Below are 10,383 nucleotides of genomic sequence, written 5' to 3'. Positions count from 1 at the left end.
TCATGAGGCTAGCACAACACTCTAAAACCAGCTAAGAATAATATAAGAAAAATATATGGTAAGCCATTTTTATTTTAATCTAGAAATAAATACCTTAGATAAGCTTTATCTAATTAAGTCCAAACTATGCTGGAAACTAAGGATGACTCAACATCACAAACTATTATTATTTTTTAAAACCACCTTCATTTTTATGACATAATTATTTCAGTATTACAACGATGCATATAAAGCATTTCATAAATTAATTACCTATATAAGATTTAAAAAATCTCAGAAGACAAGGACTAGACTGAACTTTCTTAACAATAAAAGTCTGTATACCTTAAACCTACAGAAAGCATCCTTTCTGGGGTGACTGCGTGGCTCAGTCAGTGGAGGGACCAACTTCAGCTCAGGTCATGATCTCACGGTTTGTTAGTTCGAGCCCCACGTCAGCCTCTGTGCTGACAGCTCAGCGACTGGAACCTATTTCTGATTCTGTGTCTCCCTCTCTCTCTGCCCCTCCCCCACTCATGTTCTTTCTCCCTCTCTCTCTCTCTCTCAAAAATAAATAAACATTAAATATTTTTTTAAAAATAAAAAATAAAGAAAGCATCCTTCCTAATGGAGGAAATGTAAATGAATTTAGCTGCATAAGATCAGGAGTATGAGATTGATGTCCACTATCACAATTACTTTTTAGCATAATAATAAAGATTCTCACCAACTGCTATGGTCTGAATGTTTAAATTTCCCCTCCCCCAAATTGCACATTTTGAAGAATGTCCAATGTGATGGTACTAGTAGGTGGGACCTTTGGGAGGTGATTAGGCCACAAGGGCAGAACCTTCCATGAATGACATTTAATACCCTTATGAAAGAGATCTCAGACAGCTCCCTTGCCTCCTTATGTCATGTGAAAACACAACAATTCTGTGACCCAGAAGAGAACCATTTGACCATGCCAGCACCCTGATCTTGGACTACCCCCACCCCTGCCCTTCAGAACCATAAGCAATAAATTTCTGCTGTTGATAAGCAACGCTGTTAGTGGTATTGCGTTAAAGCAGCCCAAATGGACCAAAATATCAAGCATTTAAGAAACAGGAAGAAAAGTCGGGGTACAAGGAACATACTTACACATCATAAAAGCCACCCACAGCTAGTATCATCCTCATTGGGGAAAAACTGAGAACTTTACCCTTGAGATCAGGAACATTACAGGGATGTCCACTCTCATCATTTTTGTTTAACATAGTGTTGGAAGTCCTAGCACCAGCAATCAGACAACAAAATGAAATAAAGGACATAAAAATTGGCAAACATAAAGTCACACTTTCACTTTTCACAGATGACATGATACTCTACATGGGAAACCTGACAGACTCCACCAAAAGTCTGCTAGAACTGATACATGAATTCAGCAAAGTCACAGGGTACAAAATCAATGTACAGAAATTGGTTGCATTTTTATACACCAACAATGAAGCAACAGAAAGAGAAATAAAGAAACTGATCCCATTCACAATGGCATCAAGAACCATAAAATACCTAGGAATAAACCTAACCAAAGATGTAAAAGATCTGTATGCTGAAAACTATAGAAAGCTTATAAAGGAAAGTGAAGAAGATATAAAGAAATGGAAAAACATTCCTTGCTCATGGATTGGAAGAATAAATATTGGTAAAATATCAATACTACCCAAAGCAATATACACATTCAATGCAATCCCAATCAAAATTGCACCAGCATTCTTCTCAAAGCTAGAACAAGCAATCCTAAAATTTGTATGGAACCACAAAAGGCCCCAAATAGCCAAAGTAACATTGAAGAAGAAAACCAAAGCAGGAGGCATCACAATCCCAGAATTTAGCCTCTACTACAAAGTTGTAATCATCAAGACAGTATGGTATTGGCACAAAAACAGACACATAGACCAATGGAAGAGAATAGAGAACCCAGAATTAGACCCACAAATGTATGGCCAACTAATCTTTGACAAAGCAGGAAAGAGTATTCAATGGAAAAAAGACAGTCTCTTTAACAAATGGTGCTGGGAGAACTGGACAGCTACATGTAGAAGAATGAAACTAGACCACTTTCTTATACCATACATAAAAATAAACTCAAAATGTATGAAAGACCTGAGTATGAGACAGGAAACCATCAAAACCCTAGAGGAGAAAGCAGGAAAAAACCACTTTGACCTCAGCCACAGCAATTTCTTACTAGGCACATCCCCAAAGGCAAGGGAATTCAAAGCAAAAATGAACTATTGGGACCTCATCAAGATAACAAGCTTCTGCACTGCAAAGGAAACAATCAGCAAAACTAAAAGGCAATCGATGGAATGGGAAAAGATATTTGCAAATGGCATATTGGATAAAAGGCTAGTATACAAAATCTATAAATAACTCACCAAACTCCACACCTGAAAAAGAAATAATCCAGTGAAGAAATGAGCAGAAGACATGAATAGACATTTTTCCAAAGAAGACATCCAGATGGCCAACAGACACATGAAAAGATGCTCAGTGTCACTCATCATCAGAGAATTACAAATCAAAACTACACTGAGATACCACCTCATGCCAGTCAGAGTGGCTAAAATGAACAAATCAGGAGACTATAGATGCTGGCGAGGATGTGGAGAAATGGGAACCCTCTTGCCCTATTGGTGGGAATGCAAAGTGGTGCAGCCACTCTGGAAAACAGTGTGGAGGTTCCTCAAAAAATTAAAAATAGAACTACCCTGTGACCCAGAAATAGCACTGCTAGGAATTGACCCAAGGGATACAGGAGTGCTGATGCATAGGGGCACTTGCACCCCAATGTTTATAGCAGCACTTTCAACAATAGCCAAATTATGGAAAGAGCCTAAATGTCCATCAACTCATGAATGTATAAAGAAGATGTGGTTTATATACACAATGGAGTACTACATGGCAATGAGAAAGAATGAAATCTGGCCATTTGTAGCAACGTGGATGAAACTGGAAAGTGTAATGCTAAGTGAAATAAGTTAGTCAGAGAAAGACAGATACCATGTTTTCACCCATATGTGGATCTTGAGAAACTTAACAGAAGACCATGGGGGAGGAAAGGGGGAAAAAAGTTACAGAGAGGGAGGGAGGCAACCCTTAAGAGACACTTAAATATTGAGAACAAACTGAGTGTTGATGGGGGGTGCAGGGAGAGGGAAGAGTGGGTGATGGGCATCGAGGAGGGCACTTGTTGAGATGAGCACTGGGTGTTGTATGGAAACCAATTTGACAATAACTTATATTTAAAAAAACTAAGAAACAGGAAGAAGGGGTATAAGGATCATAAAGGAAGAGAAAAAATCTATATAGACAACTCAATAAATAATTTGTTAATAATAAGGAAGTTTATCTGGATGAAAGTTAAACAGGAAATCAGTGACATCAGCAACAAATGCTAGAAAATAAGTTAAATATGGGATTTCACTTATAAAAGAAATAAAAAATATGTAACTTTTATTATAAAATAATGAAGTTATAAAATAAACAATATACAAAAAATTCTCTGAGAAAAACATTAAAAATCTTGAAGGAAATGAAAAGATGCTCAACATAATTAGTCATTAAGGAAATGGAAATAAAGCCACAAAGAGCTACCAGTTCACACCCACTAGGATGGTTATAAGAAAGAAAATGAAAAATAACAACTGTTGGAGAGGATATGGAAAACTTGGAATCATCATATCTTGCTGCTGGGGATGTACTATGGTGCAGCTGTTGTGGAAAACAATTTGCAAAACCTTAAAAGTTAAATATGTAATTACCATATGACCCAGAGATTCTACTTCTCCAAGGTAGAAAGTTAAAGACTTGAAAACAGGTACTCAAATACTTGCACATGAATATTCACAGCAGCACTATGCATAAGAGCCAAAAGGTGAGGGGGAAATGTCCATCAACAGATGAGTAGATAAACAAAATGTAGTATATTAGCACAATGTAGCTGATTTGCCCAATCAGCCATAAAAAGGAATGAAGTACTGCTATATTCTATGACATAAATGAACTGTGAAACCATTAAGCTAAGTGAAAGAAGACAGACACATACAGTCACATACTGTAACGTTCTATTTATATGAAATATCCACAATAACGAAATCCATAGAGACAGAAAGCAGATTAGTGGTTGCCCCGAGTTGAGGACAGGCAAGAACAGGAAATGACTACTTAATCAGTAAAGAATTTTATTTTGGGCTAATGAAAATATTCTGAAAATTGATAGAAGTGCTGCTTGCACTACACTGTGAATGTGTAAACAAAATTGAATGGTGTGTTTTAGCATGGAATTTATGTAATGTGACTTACACCTCACTAAAAAAAAATTGAAAATAATAAATAAGTAGGGGCGCCTGGGTAGCTCAGTCAGTTAAGTGTCTGACTCTTGATCTCAGCTTGGGTCTTGATCTTGGGGTCCTGAGTTCAAGTTCCACATTGGGCTCCATGCTAGGTGTGGAGGCTAAATAAATAAATAAATAAATAATTAAAGGACTTAAAAATGTCTGAATACATGGAGATATGAACCACATTTATCAATGCAAAACTGTACCTAGAAAGGGTCAATTATTTACAAATTTTCCATGAGTTCTACCCCACAGTATAACCAGTTAATATCCCAGCAAACTTTTATATGGAAGATACAAATAACAAAGAGACTTATTAACAGACATTAGAATATATTATAAAGCTACAGTAATAATTTCTGGCTTCCATCCAGAATGTAGAAAGATGAAGAAAACTTCACTCCCACTCTGACAAAAAAAAAAAAAAACCAACTCCAGAATATGTATAAAATCATTATTGTCTTTCAACTCCTCAGTGAACTGAGATTGCAGGGTGACCTGTTTGCCCCTACTCTAAAGAATGACAGATGCTCTAACTCCTGTCTAAGCACATGAGAAAGACAGTACTGCCATACAAATAGTAGGAAGAATTTGCAATTTACACATTGCTCAAAAGCCATATGTGGGTGAGTGTGCAGGTATACCATCCTTGGTCTAGTATGAAGGGCAAGTTGGAAGCTGCAGGTACAGGGGACTTTGCCTGAATTTGTAGGCTCTTCTGCACAGATTTCAAGTGGACACTCCCAAGAAAAATTAAAAGCTAGTCAGGAAAGCAAGAAAGTTCCTGTCAGTAGTGTAGGTTTGAGGAGGAGTCATACATCTGCTGTGGGAAAGGCAGTACCTCTACCCAGACCCTTCCCATGGAAAAAGCAAAAGACGCAATGTTGCAAAACATTAATTCTCCCCAGTTCGATCTGTACATTCATTGTAATCACAATAAAAATTCCAGAAATTTTAGAAATTGAAGCTTTAAATATAAGTAGAAAGGCAAAGCAATTAGAAAATCCAGAAACATTTTGAAAAAGAAGACCATAAAGGACACACAGTATTTGATTTCAAGATTTTCTCTAAAGATTCATTAATCAAAGCAGTGTGGTATCAACAGAAGTACAGTCATATAGAACAGTGGAACACAATAGAGGATCCAGAAACAAACCCACACATATGGTCCGTTGTTCTCAACAAAGGTGCAGAGGAAATTTAATGAACAAGGGGAGTACTTTTGAACAAAGAGCACTGGAACATTTGGATATTCATATGTGGAAAAATAAGTCTTGACCCATACTTTACAACAGATACAAAAATTAATTTAAAACACACTGTGGTTCTCATTGTAACACTCAAAATTATAAAACTTTAGAATAAAACATAAAAAAATCTTAGTGACTTTGAGATAGGAAATAATTCTTACATACTTCTCCAACGGTACTACCTATAAAAGGCAAAGTTGATATATTAGACTTATTCAAAATTAAAAACTTCTGCGCTTCTGAGAACATTATTAAGAAAATAAATGTCAAATCATTAACTAACCAAAAATACTGGTAAAACACATATCTGAAAACCCACCTGTGTCCAGAGTATATAATTAATTCTCAAACACAAAAGTAAGTAAACAAGCAACCCAATAAAAAATAGAGGTAAATAGTTCTAACAAACTTTACAAAAGAAGATATAAGGATGGCAAGGAAACACATGAGAAAATACTCCATAATATTACTCATAATGGAAAAGTAAAATAAAATCACAATCAGTACCAGTATTTCCCTAGTGAAAACAAGAACAAAGAAAGGAACCAAAGACAGAAAGGAAAGAAAGAAAGAAAGAAAGAAAGAAAGAAAGAAAGAAAGAAAGAAAGAAAGGAAGAAAAGACAACTGACAATAATCAACTGCTAGAGTTTGTGCAGAACACCTAGAAGTTTCATACACAACTTGTTGATGAGAAGATACGATATCGACGCTTTGGAAAACAGTTCCACAGTTTATTATACACTTAAAAATATAATCCAGCAGTCCTGTTCATGCAAAAACCTGTATGCAAGTATTTATTGTAGCTTTATCCATAATCATTAAAAATGGAAAATGGCCCAAATATTCTTTAACTGGTGAATGCATAAACAAAGTGTGGTGTATTCAAAGGATGGCTTGCTACTCAGCAGGGAAAATGAACAAGCCACTGATACGCACAACTTGGATTGTCTCAGATGAATTAGGCTGCATGAAAGAAGCTATTCTCAAAAGGCTACATGCTGTTTGATTCCATTTATATGACATTATGGAAAAGGCATTCTAGAGGGACAAAAAACAGATCAGTGGTTGCCAGAATCTGCTTTGGGAGTATATGTTGATGACAAAGGGGTATGAGGGTGTTTTGTGTGTTGGGGTAGGAGAGGAGGTGATGGAATTATTTTCTATATCTTGGTTATGGTGGTATATTGACTCATATATTGGTCAAAAACCATAGAACTCTACCTAAGCAGTTAAATTTCACTGTTGGTAAATTATACCCTAATGCACCTGACAAATTACAATATAATAAAGTGATAGTAATGAAAATGTTATGAAACTAGCATATAAAGAGAAAACTGACCTAGCCACTGGCAACAGAATACTAGTCAGTGTTTAGAATGAGAGGTATATGTATGTGAGAACTTGGATGATGAGTTGTCACTACAGAATGACTGGAAATAGATGGTGTTGGGAAAACCATTCACCATATGCAAAAGAATATGGTTCAATTCCTATTGTAAACCATATATAAAAGTGGATTTCCTCTGGTTTGTAATCTAAATGGGAAAGGTAAAACCACAGGCTAAAAGGAGAAAATATTACATTATGTCTTTGTGACCCAAGGTGAGGGAAGTCTTCTTGAATAAGATCTCAAAAAAGAAGGGGCGCCTGGGTGGCGCAGTCGGTTAAGCGTCCGACTTCAGCCAGGTCACGATCTCGCGGTCCGTGAGTTCGAGCCCCGCGTCAGGCTCTGGGCCGATGGCTCGGAGCCTGGAGCCTGTTTCCGATTCTGTGTCTCCCTCTCTCTCTGCCCCTCCCCCGTTCATGCTCTGTCTCTCTCTGTCCCAAAAATAAATAAAAAACGTTGAAAAAAAAAAAAAAGATCTCAAAAAAGAAAACTTAAGGTGAAAATTGGACTTTACCACATAGAATCCATTATTTTGGAATGGTACATGGAAAAGCCAAACAGCTAATAATTTTCTTTAGAGAAAGGACACAACTCATTAAAAGTGACCAAATGCAAATTGATGAACACTTAAAAGGTACATATTAAAATATTAATTAGTGAGAATATAGGAAGCCAAGAATTCCCTCTGTGACCAGGTGTAGCCATTTTAGAAAACAAGTGGCCATTCTGATGAGATCCCAGTAGTTCATTTTTGCTTTTGTTTCCCTTGCCTCCAGAGATGTTTTGAATAAGAAGTTGCTGTGGTCAAGATCAAAGAGGTTTTTGCCTGCTTTCTCCTCAAGGATTTTGACGGCTTCCTGTCTTACCTTTAGGTCATTCATCCATTTTGAGTTTATTTTTGTGTATGGTGTAAGAAAGTGGTCCAGGTTCATTCTTCTGCATGTGGCTGTCCAGTTCTCCCAGCACCACTTACTGAAGAGACTGTCTTTATTCCATTGGATATTCTTTCCTGCTGTCAAAGATTAGTTGGCCATACGTTTGTGGGTCCATTTCTGGGTTCTCTATTCTGTTCCATTGATCTGAGTGTTTTTGTGCCAGTATGATACTGTCTTGATGCTTACAGCTTTGTAGTATAGCTTGAAGTCTAGGATTGTGATGCCTCCTGCTTTGGTTTTCTTTTTCAAGATTGCTTTGGCTATTTGCGGTCTTATTCCATACAAAGATTAGGATTATTTGTTCTAGCTCTGTGAAGAATGCTGGTGTTTTTCTGATAGGAACTGCATTGAATGTGTAGATTGCTTTGGGTAGTACTGACATTTTAAAAATATTTGTTCTTCCTATCCAGGAGCATGGAATATTTTTTCCATTTTTTTGTGTCTTTTTCAATTTCTTTCATAGGCTTTCTTTTTTTTTATATATATGAAATTTATTGTCAAATTGGTTTCCATACAACACCCAGTGCTCATCCCAAAAGATGCCTCTTCAATGCCCATCACCAACTCTCCCCTCCCTCCCACCCTCTTTCATAAGCTTTCTATAGTTTTCAGTGTATAGATTTTTCACCTCTTTGGTTAGATTTATTCCTAGGTATTTTATGGTTTTTGGTGCAACTGTAAATGGGATTGATTCCTTGATTTCTTTTCTGTCACTTCATTATTGGTGTATAAGAATGCAACCGGTTTCTGTGCAATGATTTTATATCCTGCAACTTTGCCGAAATCATGAATCAATTCTAGCAGTTTTTGGTGAAATCTTTTGGGTTTTCCATATAGAGTATCATTTCATGTGCGAAGAGTGAAAATTTGACCTCCTTCTGGACAATTTGAGTGCCTTTTATTTGTGTTGTCTGATTGCAGAGGCTACGACTTCCAATACTATGTTGAATAACAGTAGCAAGAGTGGACATCCCTGTCTTGTTCCTGACCTTAGGGAGAAAGCTCTCAGTTTTTCCCCATTGAGGATTATATTAGCATTGGGTCATTCATATATGGCTTTTATGATCTCAAGGTATACTCCTTCTATCCCTACTTTCTTGAGGGGTTTTATCAAGAAAGGATGCTATATTTTGTCAAATGCTTTCTCTGCATCTATTGAGAGGATCATATGGTTCTTGTCCTTTCTTTTATTGATGTGATGACTCACATTAATTGTTTTGCAGATATTGAACCAGTCCTGCATCCCAGTTATAAATCCCACTTGGTCGTGGTGAATAATTTTTTAATGTATTGTTGGGGCCGGTTGGCTAATATCTGGTTGAGGATTTTTGCATCCATGTTCATCAGGGAAATTGGTCTATAGTTCTCCTTTTTAGTGGGGTCTCTGTCTGGTTTTGGAATCAAGGTAATGCTGGCTTCATAGAAAGAGTTTGGAAGTTTCCTTCCATTTCTATTTTTTGGAACATCTTCAAGAGAACAGGTGTTAACTCTTCCTTAAATGTTTGGTAGAATTCCCCTGGAAAGCTATCTGGCCCTGGACTCATTTTTTTGGCAGATTTTGATTACTAATTCGATTTCCTTACTGGTTATGGGTCTGTTCAAATTTTCTATTTTTCCTGTTTCAGTTTTGATAGTGTATATGTTTCTAGGAATTTGTCCATTTCTTCCAGACTACCCATTTTATTGGCATATAATTGATCATAATATTCTCGTATTATTGTTTTTATTTCTGCTGTGTTGGTTGTGATCTCTCCTCTTTCATTCTTGATTTTATTTATTTGGGTCTTTTCCTTTTACTTTTTGATCAAACTGGCTAGTGGTTTGTCAATTTTGTTGATTCTTTCAAAGAACAGCTTCTGGTTTCATTGATCTATTCTACTGGTTTTTTGGTTTCAATAGCATTAATTTCTGCTCTATATTTCCTGTCTTCTACTAGTTTTGGGTTTTATTTGCTGTTCTTTTTCCAGCTCCTTAAGGCGTAAGGTTAGGTTGTGTACCTGAGATCTTTCTTCCTTCTTTAGGAAGGTTTGGATTGCTATATAATTTCCTCTTATGACCGCCTTTGCTGTGTCCCAGAGGTTTTGGGTTGTGGTGTTATCATTTTCATTGACTTCCATATACTTTTTAATTTCCTCTTTAACTTCTTGGTTAGCCCGTTCATTCTTTAGTAAGATGGTCTTTAGTCTCCAAGTATTTGTTACCTTTCCAAATTTTTTCTCGTGTTTGATTTCAAGTTTCATCATGTTGTGGTCTGAAAATATGCACAGTATGATCTCAATCTTTTTGTACTTACTTAGGGCTGATTTGTGTCCCACTATATGGTCTATTCTGGAGAACATTCCATGTGCACTGGAGAAGAATGTATATTCTGCTGCTTTAGGATGAAATGTTCTGAATATATCTGTTAAGCCCATCTGGTCCAGTGTGTCATTCAAAGCCATTGTTT

Source organism: Neofelis nebulosa, chromosome 3 (assembly GCF_028018385.1).
Source record: "Neofelis nebulosa isolate mNeoNeb1 chromosome 3, mNeoNeb1.pri, whole genome shotgun sequence".
Taxonomy (NCBI): domain Eukaryota; kingdom Metazoa; phylum Chordata; class Mammalia; order Carnivora; family Felidae; genus Neofelis; species Neofelis nebulosa.
The sequence above is the reverse complement of the archived record's forward strand: the minus strand, read 5'-3'. Positions refer to the sequence as shown.